Source organism: Grampus griseus, assembly GCF_964374135.1.
Source record: "Grampus griseus genome assembly, chromosome: 15".
Lineage (NCBI taxonomy): Eukaryota > Metazoa > Chordata > Mammalia > Artiodactyla > Delphinidae > Grampus > Grampus griseus.
The window spans coordinates 11,869,279-11,883,250 of record NC_139009.1 but is presented as its reverse complement, the minus strand read 5'-3'; the positions used below and the strand labels follow the sequence as shown (position 1 = coordinate 11,883,250).

The following is a 13,972-nucleotide window of genomic DNA, read 5'->3' as shown; positions in this document are numbered from 1 at the left end:
CCTGATCACCTCGAAAGCTTTTCTTTTTCCAGGCCCTTCTATGACTCATCTGGCCTCAGCTACAGCCAAGAGGTCAGAGAGGTGGTCTCACCTGGGGATTCTTTTTTAGAAATTCACCTTCTCCAGTATCTACACTCAGGTGCCCCTGGGAAACAGCACCTGTGGCAGGCACCCTTTTCCTCAGGCTGTGCTCTGATGGGAATTCACAGGCACAACCCCAAATTCAGAGGAAACAAACTCCTCTCTGCCACTACCACTGTGACCTGGTTTCCCAAAATGCAGGGCTCAGAAATCACTTTCTCATCAGGCTAAAGTCGCTGTGTTTTCTCTATCATTTCCTTCCCTTCCCCCCAACTTCCTGTTTTCTCTTCCTTTTTTCTCCATCCCCACCCCATCTCTCCAGCCCTGTCCCAGAACAGGAACAGAGACCGAGCATTGATCATCACGATTTCCTGATGGGCCCTCTGGTTGCTCAGAGCCAGGGCTGGCCTGGCTTCTCTGGGGCACATGAGCCCTGGCTGGCAGCATACAGGAAGCCAGGGCCTTTAGAGCCTCCTGTCTGAATGAGAATCTAACGAGAATAACCCTTCACGTCCTTGCAACGTTAACACCTGCCAAAGAACTTTCTCCTGCCTTCCAGCTAACACACTGGAAAAATAAGACAACTAGTGTTTTGGCCTAATAGCTCTAGTCCAGTTTAGATGGACAAAACATCGATTTGGGAGTTAGATATGAGTTCATGCCTGGTTCTGCACCGAACTCTCTTTATGACTCTTCAGGGCACTCTAGTTCTCTCTAGCTCGGTTCCCTAACCCTTTGGAAAAATGGAGTTCCTGGTACCTTTAGCAGAATTTTTGAGGACAAATTAGGAAAATGTAAGGTTCACCTGATGTGCCTGTTAGATATTATTTGCTTAACAAATGTGAGATCCCTTCTTTGGTTTTGGTTTTTGGCCCAGAGGAGTGGCTGTTCAAATGTTTGGTGTTCAGAAAAATCACATAATAAAACAACAAGGTCCTACCGTGTAGCACAGGGAACTATATTCAATATCCTGTAATAAACCATAATGGAAAAGAATCTGAAAAAGAACATATATGTGTGTGTGTGTGCATGTATAACTGAATCACTTTGCTGTACACCAGAAAGTAATACAACATTGTAAATCAACTAGACTTTAATAAAAAAAAACAAGAAAAATCACATAATAAATGATACTCATGGGAGGAAAATCCATGTCTGTTCCTGTGTTTTCATGAAACATGGAGAGACAGACAGACAGAAAGAGACAGAGAGATAGAGACAGAGACAGAGAGAGACCAGGAGACCTAGAGGCTGGGTGCACATACATCTATCATTAAAGAACCAAGTCCACCCACTGCTGTGCCCACAGGTCCCACTATTCCATAACAATATTTTTCTAATGAGAAAAAGGGAGAATCCTCCCAACCCCATGCCTGAGGTGGACAGTTTTACTCAGTTAGCTCCCAGGAGTAAAACTACAGAAACAGCAATGTGGAGAAAAGTGCCACCTCTCGTCTTGAAAGTCCGTTAAATAAAAGAAAAGACTTCTATTCAGGGTCAGTGACCACTTGTTTGAGAAGCCAGCCCGATCATTGGCTGCTTTTTTAAAAAATTCCAGAGACCAGAGAGTCAGAGACACATTCTAATCTGGAATCTCATCCCAAGCGGCTGAGTGAAGCTCTTTTCTTCTCTGAGCCTCAGTTTCCTCAACTACAGAAGCATTAGACAAGGTTATTGCATTTCTTCCAGCCCTAGGAATCTGTGATTCTGGGACTCTCTCTGCTCTCCTTAAAAGAATGTATTATGATGAGAGGAGAAGAGGAAACGGCCTCTCCTTAGTAACGTCACTTGCATTCCCTTTCTGCAGGTTATCACTCACCAAGGACAGAGAAACCACAGGACTCTGGAGGACCACAGCCCTGATTTAGGGAGCCAGACTTGTCTTGGCCAAACAGCTGCTCATCTGGTTCGTTCCATCAGCCTGGATTGGTGAATCTGAGTCACAAGGGAGATCTCCAGGTAAGAATCAACTGTCTCTGCTTATGGCCAGCAGCACGGTGATGACCGATATTGTAGTGCAGAGAATCTGCGGTATGCAGGCTTACAGGATACCTGCAAGTATTGAGGATGGTCCTTCCACCAGATTTGTCATCTCTGATTGGAAGCCATGCTTCCTAACACCACATACATGTATAAGGAAAAAAACCAAAAAGCAAAAAAAAAAACAAGGACATAATGAAGAATTGATGTGCACTTCAAAGTAGCTGTAATTTTGAAGTGCTTAAATGTCCCTGGGTTCTATAACTGCCTTCTGAGTGGGAGCTGTTGCTATCTTGAGTCTTTTTAGTGTTTAGGCAGGAAACAGTCGCTTGGAACTACATGCAGGGGGAGAGCAGATTAGAGTTGTTGCTGGAGGTCGCTTTGTCCCTGCAGAATGCATCTGAGGGCTTCTTTCTGGCCATCCAGACTGAGACCAGCAGGGAGAGAAGTAGCCCACCTGGCGTGGAATTTAGGTCTCATGCCGGAAGTCTGGCTGGCATCTCACTGTAACGTTTTTAGAGGTAAATGCAGCTGGATTTAGAGGTAAATTCGGCACTGCGGTGCACCAGCCTCAGATCACCACGCCCCTTGCCCTCTTCCCTCACCGCCAGCACGTTGGTTCTCTCCCTCTTTCACCTTCTCCCAGTTATGGGCACTTTTCTTCTTATCTGGAAGGAGAGGGCCACACCTACTTGAACTTCATCATTGAACTTGGACCTGACATGGGCTGACATCCCTCTCCAGTGACTCAAGGTCTGCTGATTTCAGCTCCTTGGACTTTGTTGTATTAGCACATCTCCTCTAAGCTGGTCCAGGGCACCCACACATCCAAGGTCAGGAGTCACGAAGGAAGTGACAGTACACTGAGATGATCTCACACCTGTTACTCTTTCAGCGGTTGCTGCTGTGACCTGCTCTCCTCTCCTAAAGCTCTTCTTTTGCATTTAGATATCCTGATTTTCCCTCAAAACTAAAACCAGAAGCATTTCATAAAGCTGAGAAGGTAAGACCAGGTGATTTCTCAGGTATTTTCCAATTCTCATTTCCTGGGATTATTTTATCCCAGACTTGGTCCTTAGACCAGATTCTCATTCTTGAGGGGAACAGATTTATCTTGTGCTCCCTTCCTTTCTTCCTCTTATGGTTTCTTTCTCCAGAGGGGTCCCTGAGCTGTAGCATACTTCAGAGGAAGGAGAAGAGCTTTTTTTTTTTTTTTTTTTTTTTTTTTGGTATGCGGGCCTCTCACCGTTGTGGCCTCTCCCGTTGCGGAGCACAGGCTCCGGACGCGCAGGCTCAGCGGCCATGGCTCACGGGCCCAGCCGCTCCGCGGCATGTGGGATCTTCCTGGACTGGGGCACGAACCCGTGTCCCCAGCATCTGCAGGCGGACTCTCAACCACTGCGCCACCAGGGAACCCCAGAGCTGTTAATCTTGATTTCAGAGTTCCTCTTCAATAGCAGCCCGCCCTCACCTCGCCTTGGCCAGATCGCCCTCTGTGGTTCGGCCATTTGAAGGTTTGCCCTGTTACATCCAACCTCAGGTCTCACCACCCTCCCGGCCTGTTGAGTCCATCCTTTGTCCCATCGGATAGTAGCTGAAAACTAACTCACCCCCAGCAGCCTTTTCACTTCAAACCAGTGTACTTCCAAGACCCAGAGGAATGTCCTCACAGCTGGGGCCAGCTGATTCGGGAGCAGGTGTCCTGGCCCCTCAGCGAGACAGTTAGGTTTCGAGCATGTGTTCGTCCAGGCCCACAGCACTGGCTGTCTTCCTTGACTGTGGACTGTTAGCTCTTGTGGGGCATTCATTTATCCAGCCATCCGTGCATTCCACAAATCTGTATGGAGCATGTCCTACGCAGCAGGGGTATTCTTGGTGTTAGGGGTCCACACGAAACAAAACAAAGCAAAAAACAAACAAAATTCCTGTTCTCTTCAAGCTTGCATTCTAGTGGGATCAGGGGAGTGTCAATAAATAAATAAGCGTATATTATACCAGGTAGTATTAAGTGTTATGGAAAAAATAAAGCAGAAATAATGATAATAAAGCCAAGTCAGAGTGAGAGGAAGTCGGGGGAACAGGCATTGCTGTTTTAGGCAGGATACCAGGGAAGGCCCCCCTGATTGGGTGTCATTGGAGCAGGACCCGAACAAAGCGAGGGAGGGAGGCTTGAAGGAAAAAGGGAACAAAGGCTCTCAGGTGGGAATGTTCTTGGGCTTCAAGGAACTGCAAGAGGATTGGAGCGGAAGGAACGAGGGACAGTGGAAGGAGGTGAGGACAGAGAGAAGTGGTCAGATGGTGCAGGCCTCATGAGCCACCGTGAAGACTTGGGCTTGTGTGTTCTGGTTGGCTTTTCCAGAGAATCCTGTACCCTTCCTCCCTCTTCCCCAGAGAGTCTCAAAGGCTTCATCCCTAAAACATCCTGAAATAGAAATAAAGATGGATGTTCTTGACCAGTAGAGTATTTGCCATTCATTCCAAAACCCGTATTGGATACTGGGTACCGACACTCTGGAGGTAAATGAGACTTGGCCGCCCTGTCCTAGGAGCCCGTGGCCCGGCACTGGTTCAAGGCTGCTTGGAGAAGATGCATGGATAAATCAGGTCCCAGTGAGCAGTTGTCCTAATTTGGTCATTGTGATACCAATTTGCTAGAGTAGGAATTTCCCCTGGGACCTCCCACAGGTCACTGGTACGAGTTCTCTTGGAATTCATCCACCTAGACTATTGCCAAGTCTGGCCTTCTGGGTAGAGGGAGGACCAATCCATTCAACAAACATGTGAGTGCCTATTCTGTATCAGCGCCAGTGCTAGACACCAGGGAAAAGGATGCTGAGATTCAGCTCCTGCCCTCAAGTTGTTTATGGTTTCACTAGGAGGCCTGCTAGTGACTAGACAGCACCCCAGTTATCAGTGTTCTGATCAGAGTGGGTGTGAGGGACCAAGAGGTGGGGCGCTTGAGGTAGTGAGCTCCCTGTCCTTGGAAGCATGTGAGCAGAGTGAGGGGCAGAGCCGGGGAAGCTTCCTGGGGACACGCTGTCTCCACTCCATCCTAGAGATGAGGGGTGGTCTGCTAGGTGAATATCGGGGAGGGTGAGAAACCTCAGGGAAGGTCTCCAGGTAGAGGAGAAGCATACACGAGGGCTGCCTCTTGGAGGGACTCGCTGTGGCTGTGCAGGTGAGGTGAGGTGAGTCAGAGAGGGACTCACTCAGAGACGGAAGCTGGGAGGATTAACCAGGGACCTTGAGTGTCGAGCTGAGAGAGTTGAGTCCATTCTGAGGACAGCTCAGAGCTGGTAACAGAGCTTTAAGCAAAGATGGATGGCACTTGCAGTCTTACAAAGCGAAGGGCCGAATTTTATTTGACCCCCTGTTCTCTAAAGTGCATATTTTATATCTACTCCCTATAATATTATAAGATAACAGTTTCCTCAGCTGTAAAATGGGTTCACACAGATCAGCCGGATGGGAGGTTGTGAGGGTAGATACATGGCCTTTCCCCCCCCAGGGCCCTGGGGAGTGGTAAGTGCTGACAGCACTTCACGTGCAACTTGTTGCACAAATTACTGGTGAATGGTTAGAACAGGAGCCTTTTTTCTGATGAGAGAAAGTGGCTGGCAACAGTCCATGCTATTCTAGTAGAAATGATGGCATTTAGATCTTGATCTGTTTTTTTCTGGTCAGAAAACAGATACCCATTTCTGAAACCCTCTCTCTGCTGAACACTAAAATAAGAGTGTTCTCTTTAAAATGTGCACATTCATTAAACAGATAATACCTGAGCCCTCACCGTGCCCCAGACACTGTGCTAGGCCTGGAAGCATCAAGACAAATCAAGCCCAGTCAGCCCCTCGAGGAGTTCATAAGCTCATGACGAAGACAGAGGAGCCAACAGTCATGGGAGCAGGTGGTGGGCAAGAGCCCCGGCATGAACAAAGTGACGTGGGTGCAGAGAGGGAGCCTGCCCTCTGCCCAGGCAAGTCAGGGAAGGCTTCCAACAGGGGCCATGTGAGCTGGGCACTAAAGGATGAGTAGGAGTTGGGATCTGGGAGAGAGTACAGAACAACACTGTCATCAACTCAGTTCTCTGTGATGGTGGTGGGGAGGAAATAGCCAGAGGCATCGTCATGCACAGATAATGCCTCAGCTCTGCTTTTAAAACTCCGCCAGTCGCCATCCTCCCACCTCGTTCCCAGCGGTGACTGAAAATAATGAAATTGACTAATTTGAGTTCATCTCTTCTCCGACGCTATGGAGGTGTTAGTGAGCAGAATAGGATAAGGGGTGGGGGGCCAGAAAAGAAGTAGAAAGAGGAGAAGGAGGAATCCATTTCCATCATCCAGAAACACTGATTGAACAGCATAGCTGTCTGGTGGCAAAATTCAACTTTACAGAGACCTGGGTCTGCTTCTTCGCAGTGGAAACTACAAGAGATTTTTAAAACTGTATCTGTCCTTCTACCTTTCTCTTAGAAAAAAAATATATAGGTGTGTATATGTGTGTGTGTGTGTGTGTGTGTGTGTGTGTGTGATGTATATGCACGTTCTCATGTGTATATGGCATGATATATATGTAAGTGCGTCTATACACTTATATGCCCATTTATATTATATAGAATTTATTCTAACCTAGCACAGAGCCTGGTGCCCATGACCTCCAGTCACACTTGCTGGTTGGAGATGGATGTGTGGTTTAGAACTGACCTTGCTGACCTGCACACATCCCCAGATGTGCCAGAGTCTCTAAAGGTCATGGCATTGGATGCTCACAGGCACAGCAGAAGGGAGTCTTGGTGTCAGCTACAGAAGAGGAGCCTGCAGCTCAGAATGACGAAGCATCTTGCCCAAGGCCCACAGCTATTAGGTGGTCAGGATTCAAACCCTCTTCTAACTGTCCCTCTTCCACTGTATATGCCATGCGTCACCCTATCTATAAATGGGTGAAGCTTCCAGTAAACCAAGGAGGAGATTCTACAACTAAGACTTGCCCTTGGAAGGGTCCCTCAACTAGGGCTTCAAACTGCAGAGCTGGGAGGGCCAGTGGCAACTCACCAGAGTCAGGGATGCACGTGTCCGGAAACGCTCTGTGGATCCCTCCAGCGCTGGCAAGCACTCTATAGCTCGGCCTGCAGGGGAGGGAGAAGGGAGGAAAGAAGGAAGGCAGGGAAGGAGGGATGGAATGACAGGCATCAGGGTTAACTTGGGTTCTAGTCCAGGCCTGGCACTGACTCACCTTTGACCTTGGACACCCCTTCCCTTCCCGTCATCGCTAGGAGGGTGTTGGGCTTGATTGTCCAACTTCCATTTCTGAACTCGTCCCCAAGGAGAGTCCTTGAATCCTGCTGACTCCCCACGTCGTGCCGGGGGACCCCAGTGTAGGACTCGAATTTGCATCATCACCACCAGGAAGCTCTCAAAGGTGAGAAACCAAGGCCCTCACCTCCTCATGGACGGCCGGGCCTCCACCAGCCCTGGAAACAGAACAGCTGAGCCAGTACAGAGTAAAAGGATGGCTCGGCGGTACCTCATCCTCCCAGCCTTCTGCTGGGAGCCCCCGGTGTAGCTGCTGCCCTTGTTCAATCCCCTCTTCAGCCCTCCGGCCTCCTTGCAGCTCTGTCTTCCAACCCAGAGAAGGGTTGGAAAAGAGGAGAATCAGCTTGGAGTGTTGGGCTCCGCCCTGATGGCAAGCTTCCTTTCTCTCTTGGGGACCTGTAAGCTGCCCGTCCAGGAGTCCCAGGAGGGAGACTGCCCCTGACCTGGAGAGCAGGAAGGAAGCCGGGGATCAGGAGCACGCTGCACACTGGCAGAGAGAAGAGTCCTGCAGAATCGTTCATGTGACCGCAGGCTTGGCCATCAGTGCCCCGCAGGACCCCTTTCCCCACGTGTCAGCTCTTTCCGCCCTGACCCGGCTGCTAGCCAAGCAAGGAGGGCAACGGCAATCTACCAATTTTCTTCAGTTACCATAACGTGGATACAAGGAGCTGGACATGTGATGACATTTGCAAAGGCCCATGTCCCTAGTTCTAAGGGAGGCCACATGGCATGGTGTACATCAGAGTGGGCTTTGGGTGAGATTTGCTTTCACTGGGGTTGTCGTGAGATGCTGTGTCCTGCCGTGGTTAGTAGCACAGACTGCAGCTGGACAGCCCGGGCTGGGACCCTCCTCTGCTGCTTCCAGCTGGTGAGCTCGGGCTGACCGGACGTCTCATCCAGCTTGTCCTCATCTGCAGAACGAGAGCCCACAGGACCTGCCACACGAGGCTGCTGTGATCAGGGATGTGAGTTCATGCACGTAAGGGTGCAGAGTGGTACCTGGCCTATAGTCAGGGCTCAGTGAGTGTTCGCCCATTTTATTTTGATCTAAAGCCTCTAGAATCGAATATTCTATTCCGTTTCTGGGCTGTGCTGTGGGTTCAATCGTTTACTGGCTGTTTATTAAGCATCTCCTGGGTGCAGAACTCGTCCTAGATGATGGCATTTCAAAGCCGGAGTCGGCAACATGATAAACACAGTGAGACATCACTCCTTCTTTGCCATTGGGACAAGTGAAGCCTTGTAGGAGACCAGAGGCTGGAGAGTTCCCTGAGCCAGGCGGCTTCTCAGAGGAGCTGGGGGCCTGGAGTGAAGTGGGGGGGATGGAGGCCTGAGCCGAGGGCTGGACAGTGGGTTGACAGAAGGAGGGAGGAGTTGACTAAGGATGATTAGGGAGGGGGTCCATTCTGAGTGGGAGACTGGGGGAAGAGCTAAGGAGGGTGGAATTCTTGAGAGTGGTTTTCTGGTGTTGGTGTGGGCGGTAGGCTCTGCTTGAAGCCTTTCTGGTGTGAAATGCCTGGGGCCCCCAGGTGGAGATCCATCCCCTTTGCCCAGCTTCGGTGTCAGTTGAGGAAGAGGGCTCAGGATACGCCAGCAAAGGGCCCCCATCGCACAGGATGGAGCAGGGCCCCTCTGCTCCCGGCAGAGCGAGCACAGGCCCCTCTGTGTGCGGCCCGAGAGCCCTGGCCGGGCCTCCTCCTTGAAGGGCCTGACAAAGACTGGCTTGTTCTCCCCTGACATCAGACCTCGCCCTCAGGATTTCTCTGTTCTTCTGGGGCAAGATCTCACACAGTGATAATAGAGTGAACGGGAAGAGGGAGGAATCAAGTGAAAGCTGTCTCAGGCGTCACCATGCCAACCCGCTCCCCTGGCTGAGGGTAGGAAGAGGGCGCCTGCCGCGTGTGCCCTGCGCATCTTCCAGGTCACACCCCGGCAGGGACAGCCCTGAGCTGCGGGCGTTCTGGTTGGAGCCGAACGGGAGCTGCTTGTATTGGTTCCGAGAGATGCTAGCTGCCTGGTCAGTGACGGACAAAATATTAGTGAGTCACTTTACTTAATTGCTGCATACAATGGGTGGATTGTTTTCTGTGTGTGTGTGTGTGTGTGTGTGTGTGTGTGTGTGTTTTAGCTTAAGTAAGTATTGCATTTAAACACCTGGGTTTTCTATTTTAACAAAGATTTATAGTGAGTTCTGCCTTGGAAGTTTCATAAAAGCTTACTGTTTAGCGGGATCTGTGAGATCACCTGCTCTTGAGTCTGTCTGACCCTCTTTTCAGATGAGTGAACGGAACCCGGGAGAATGGGAGACAGGAGTAAAGCTTTTATAGGCACCCAGGATTCGGACCCTGTGTGACAAGTACTCAGCATAAGACCCCTAGTGAGGGCTTACTCTGCTATCCCTGCTTACTTTTTGAGCTTTGACTTGTGCCAGATGGGGTCAATAAAGGAACTCACTCGTAAAACAAAATGAATATGAAACCAGTCCAAGGGGAACCGCTAGTTTCATTTATCTTAAAATAATCAATCCTAAAACAACCGTTTACTTGTGAGATACAGGAAGAAAAGGGGATTTGACACCGGAACTTCACATCCTTAGTCCAGTGCAGTGGTTCTCAAACTCATGGCCAGGGCCATAGGCTAGTAAGTGAAAGGGGAGCCCGTGTCTCCACTGTCTCTTCAGTGTGTTTCCCACACTCCATACTCCACTTCATCAAATGACCTGGGATTGCTTTCTTTAGCTGGGTTCTCAGCTGGTAGGAACTGCGGAGCAGTCCCAGACCTGGTGCTTGAGTAACAATGTGCTGTCTTCAAGTGGAAGTTAGAAGTAGCCTGAACAGTACTTGATCTGTCTGTGAGGACTGAGAGCCCTCTAGCAGATGCAGGGCACAGCTTTCAAATTTAGTCATTTGTGGCCACAGACACCAGCCGGGGAACCCCGGCTGCAGGGTAAAGTTTAAACCAGGGTAGTGCACGGTTGAGTCATCAAGAGCACGGCCGGGTTTGAACATCAGTCTGGAGATAAACTTGGGAAGGTTGTTTGTTTGGTTTAACTGTGGTCTTGCTGGATCCATCCAAACAGGGAAGTTCCACTGTGACTCTGCTGCCTTCTCTGTGTATGTTGAGTTTCCTGCAGGGGCATCCTCTGCGAAAGCAGTGCTGTACTTCTGCACGCCTCTCTGTCTATAAATACAGGGTGGGGTTACCGATCGCTGATGGAGGATCTCCCGCTCTCCTAATTTACACTTCCAGAGTGTTTTCCAGATCCAAAATATAATTTTAAGTGGACATTTCACCAAAATGAGCTGTCGTAATTCATTTTGATAAGCTTGGATAAGATTTCAGCATTTTCTTTCTTTCTTTTATTCTTTACATTTTGCAACTGAAGTCAGGTTGACTCAGCCACCAGACAGATGTTTCCCTGGTTGGAACACGTGATTTGAGACATTGGGGGAAGAGGCAGGGGAAGATGATTACTAAGCCAACTGGCTGAATCTATTAATTTTTCTTTCCCAAATGTCATGGCTCCGTTTCCAGCAAAGTGGTCAAGATCAATGCTTTTGAAATGACCTTGAACAGGAATGAAGTGAGTTAGTGTGTTAAGTAAGCACTGGATACCACAGCTGTGAATCTGAACCCTTTTTACTACTAAGAATAAATATATTCAGGGCATTGAAATTGATCCTCCTGCTTTGTCCCTTTTCCAAACTTCTGCTTTTGTACTAAGTACCTACCCTGACCAGGTCTGGCATTTTTAACGTGAGATGAGCACGCCCCTTAGTGGAGAAAGTACTTAACTGCAAGCTCTTAACATTTGCCCAAAGAAAAGCTCTCGGTTTTTACAGAAATATATCGCTTTAGTAACTCTTAAAGCCAAACTACTTGTCTACGTTGGAGGGTTATCGTGAGAATTAAATGAGATAATTTGTGGGCAGCACTTAAAATGGCACTGAGTGCAGGAATGACAGTCAGCAACTGCTATTATCACGCTTATCTGAGAATGAGGATTTGGGAAGCAGGGGGTTGAGGGACGTCATTTTTGGAGTCTTCAGGATTTCAGCTTCAGCGCCCTCTGTGCCCACACTGTTACGTAGTAGGAAAGGTGAGTGAAGAGTAGTGGACAGGATTTACCTGGGGCAGGACCCACTGCCCCGCGGCGGAAAGCAGTGCCGGCCACTTCAGAATACAGGCCTCCCCACCGTGCAGGGATTTGGATTGAAAAGAGCTTCCACGCAATGCGATTCCACCTGCACCTGACGGGGAGGCACTGTTCCTTTGCCACGCCTGTCCCTGACCTTGGACTTCTCCCGGCTCAGCCTCCAGATGCTCAGAAGTCTCCACAGGCCACCCTTTGTGAAAATGACTCCTAGGGGCGGGAGATGTCTTTTTCGGAAGTTAACGTGGGCATCGTTGAGGCCGTATTTTGCCTTTCTGATGACTCAAGTTTTCTTTCTTTTAATTGGCAAGCATAGGATGAGACTGTTTCTTCATGCGCCTGAAGCTTGTTACATCTTTATCAAACGAGATGTGAAAGTGGGGAAACGATTTGTCTTCCCTCTCTCCTTTCTTTCTTCCTTCATCCCTTTCTTCCTTCCTTTCATTCCTCCTTCTCTCTCACTTTTTCCTCCTCTCCCACCAGCCCCTCCTCTTTCCTTCCCTCTTGCTCTAAGTGGATGATGGACAAGAGGTCCTTGGGTCTAGATTTTGGCATCCACGCCATCTCTGGTCCACTCACTTTTTCATTTATTCGGAAACATATTCCCTGAACAGCCTACTCTGGATTCAAACAATCCAGTCCCAGTTCCGGTGCTAGGGGTATTCATCCTTCAAGAGGAGAGGCAGGCAGGTAAGCAGGGGTGACAGGACCATGGGGAGGTGCTGAGAGAGGGCTCCCGGGGCCGTGGGGAGAGGAGCGGAGGGCAGCGCGTCCCCCCAGGACTGGCACCGGGAGCACGGCAGGCCCCAGGCTGGTGGTGGATGTAAGTTTGCCTGGCAGAGAACCACCTTTATAGTGGGTTTAAAAGCCACCTAGGAGGGGCTTCCCTGGTGGCGTAGTGGTTGAGAGTCCGCCTGCCGATGCAGGGGACACGGGTTCCTGCCCTGGTCTGGGAGGATCCCACATGCCGCGGAGCGGCTGGGCCCATGAGCCATGGCCGCTGAGCCTGCGCGTGGAGCCTGTGTCCGCAACGGGAGAGGCCACAACAGTGAGAGGCCCGCGTACCGCCAAAAAAAAAAAAAAAAAGCCACCTAGGAAAACCGGGTCCCACCACTTCATCATAACCAGGAGACTGGGATCTGCCGACAGGTCTCAGGGCCAGGCCTGTGACAGCTGTCCCTCCAAAGGCCTCTCAACTCCAGCCACCGAGAGTGTGATCTCAGCTGTGGGGGACCTGGGGTTCCCTTCGTCCCAGCCCCAGGCCTCACTGACAGTTTCTCCCTGGCCTCCTTCCCACTCCACAGCCCCCTCCTGCATGAAACCCTCCCAGATCCTTCCGGCCGGAGGATTCCTCTCCTCTCTTCCACCCTCTTCCCAGATACCAGTCCTCACTAGAATCTTCCACTCGTTACAGCTGGCTTTAAACATAGCCTCTCACCCTCACTGGATGGTGCAGGGACCGTAGCTCTAGTTTCTAAAAAGAGCAAATGTTCACGCAGTTGCCCCTTTGACCACGCACCCACTTTCCTGGACTCTGTCAAGGACTGTGCTGGGTGTGGAGGCTGGACCAACGATTAAGACCTGCGTTGAGGAAGCTGAGCAGACACATATGAATATTATATTTTTGTTAGAAATATACAGGATACACGGGGTGTATATATTAGGGCCATAAGAAGGAAGAGGCCAGTTCTAACTTGGGAGCTAGTGGCAAGGGAGAGGAGGGGTGTTGGATTTGGGTGGAAGTGGGGATCAACTGAATCAAATCACACATAAAGGGAAATGTAGGTGGATAGATCACCCGGCAGAGCCAACAGAGTTTTGCCAACTAAACAGAATCTTCAGTGTTACTGGTAATTTCTAGAAATGTTGAAAGAATTTATGACTTATTTCAGCTGAATGCTGCCATTTCCTGGGCAAAGTAAGTAGACTTCCAAAGCCTTGGGAGTTAACAGCATCATTTCACCATCTCTTGGAATTGTTTTGAAAGCCAGTGGACGTAGCTTTGGTGTTTGCCAATTATCCCTAACCTAGTGCCTTAATGTTACAATTATATTATTATCGTAACTGCAGTGAGATCTGATTTGGGCTCTGAGGGCTGGGACTGTGGCGGCTCTTCAATTGCTTCTGGAATTCCAGAGGAAAAGAGTCTGAATTAGAGAACGTCATATTAGACCTCTGAATACACGGGATAGATGAAAGCTGGCCGCCCAAGCGTTGCCTAATACAGGTGCTTTGGGACCCGCTTTATCAAATATATGAAAATTAGTTGTAGTTAGCCTGTCTGCGTATTTCATGATGTTTGCTGCTTCGGAAGTACAAAAGGGCTCGAGAACAATTTCTCTTTAGTAGTTTAAGTGTTCTACCTGATTTCTGAATTACTGCTTTTTCACGGAGGTAAACTCTGGAGTACTCCCTGAGTGCAGCAGTGGCCAATTTTGAGATAGCA

The 13,972-nt window shown here is 49.5% G+C and overlaps 1 protein-coding gene across 1 annotated transcript in view; it reads left to right on the top strand.

The window, feature by feature from the left end:
- The window catches only part of CYRIA (CYFIP related Rac1 interactor A), a 105,349-nt gene that overhangs the window by 47,607 nt on the left and 43,770 nt on the right, over positions 1-13,972 (top strand). Inside the window, exon 2 of the mRNA XM_082671781.1 lies at positions 1,889-2,040. The gene's annotated coding sequence lies outside the window, so the exon portion shown is untranslated. The remainder of the gene's footprint in view (positions 1-1,888; positions 2,041-13,972) is intronic.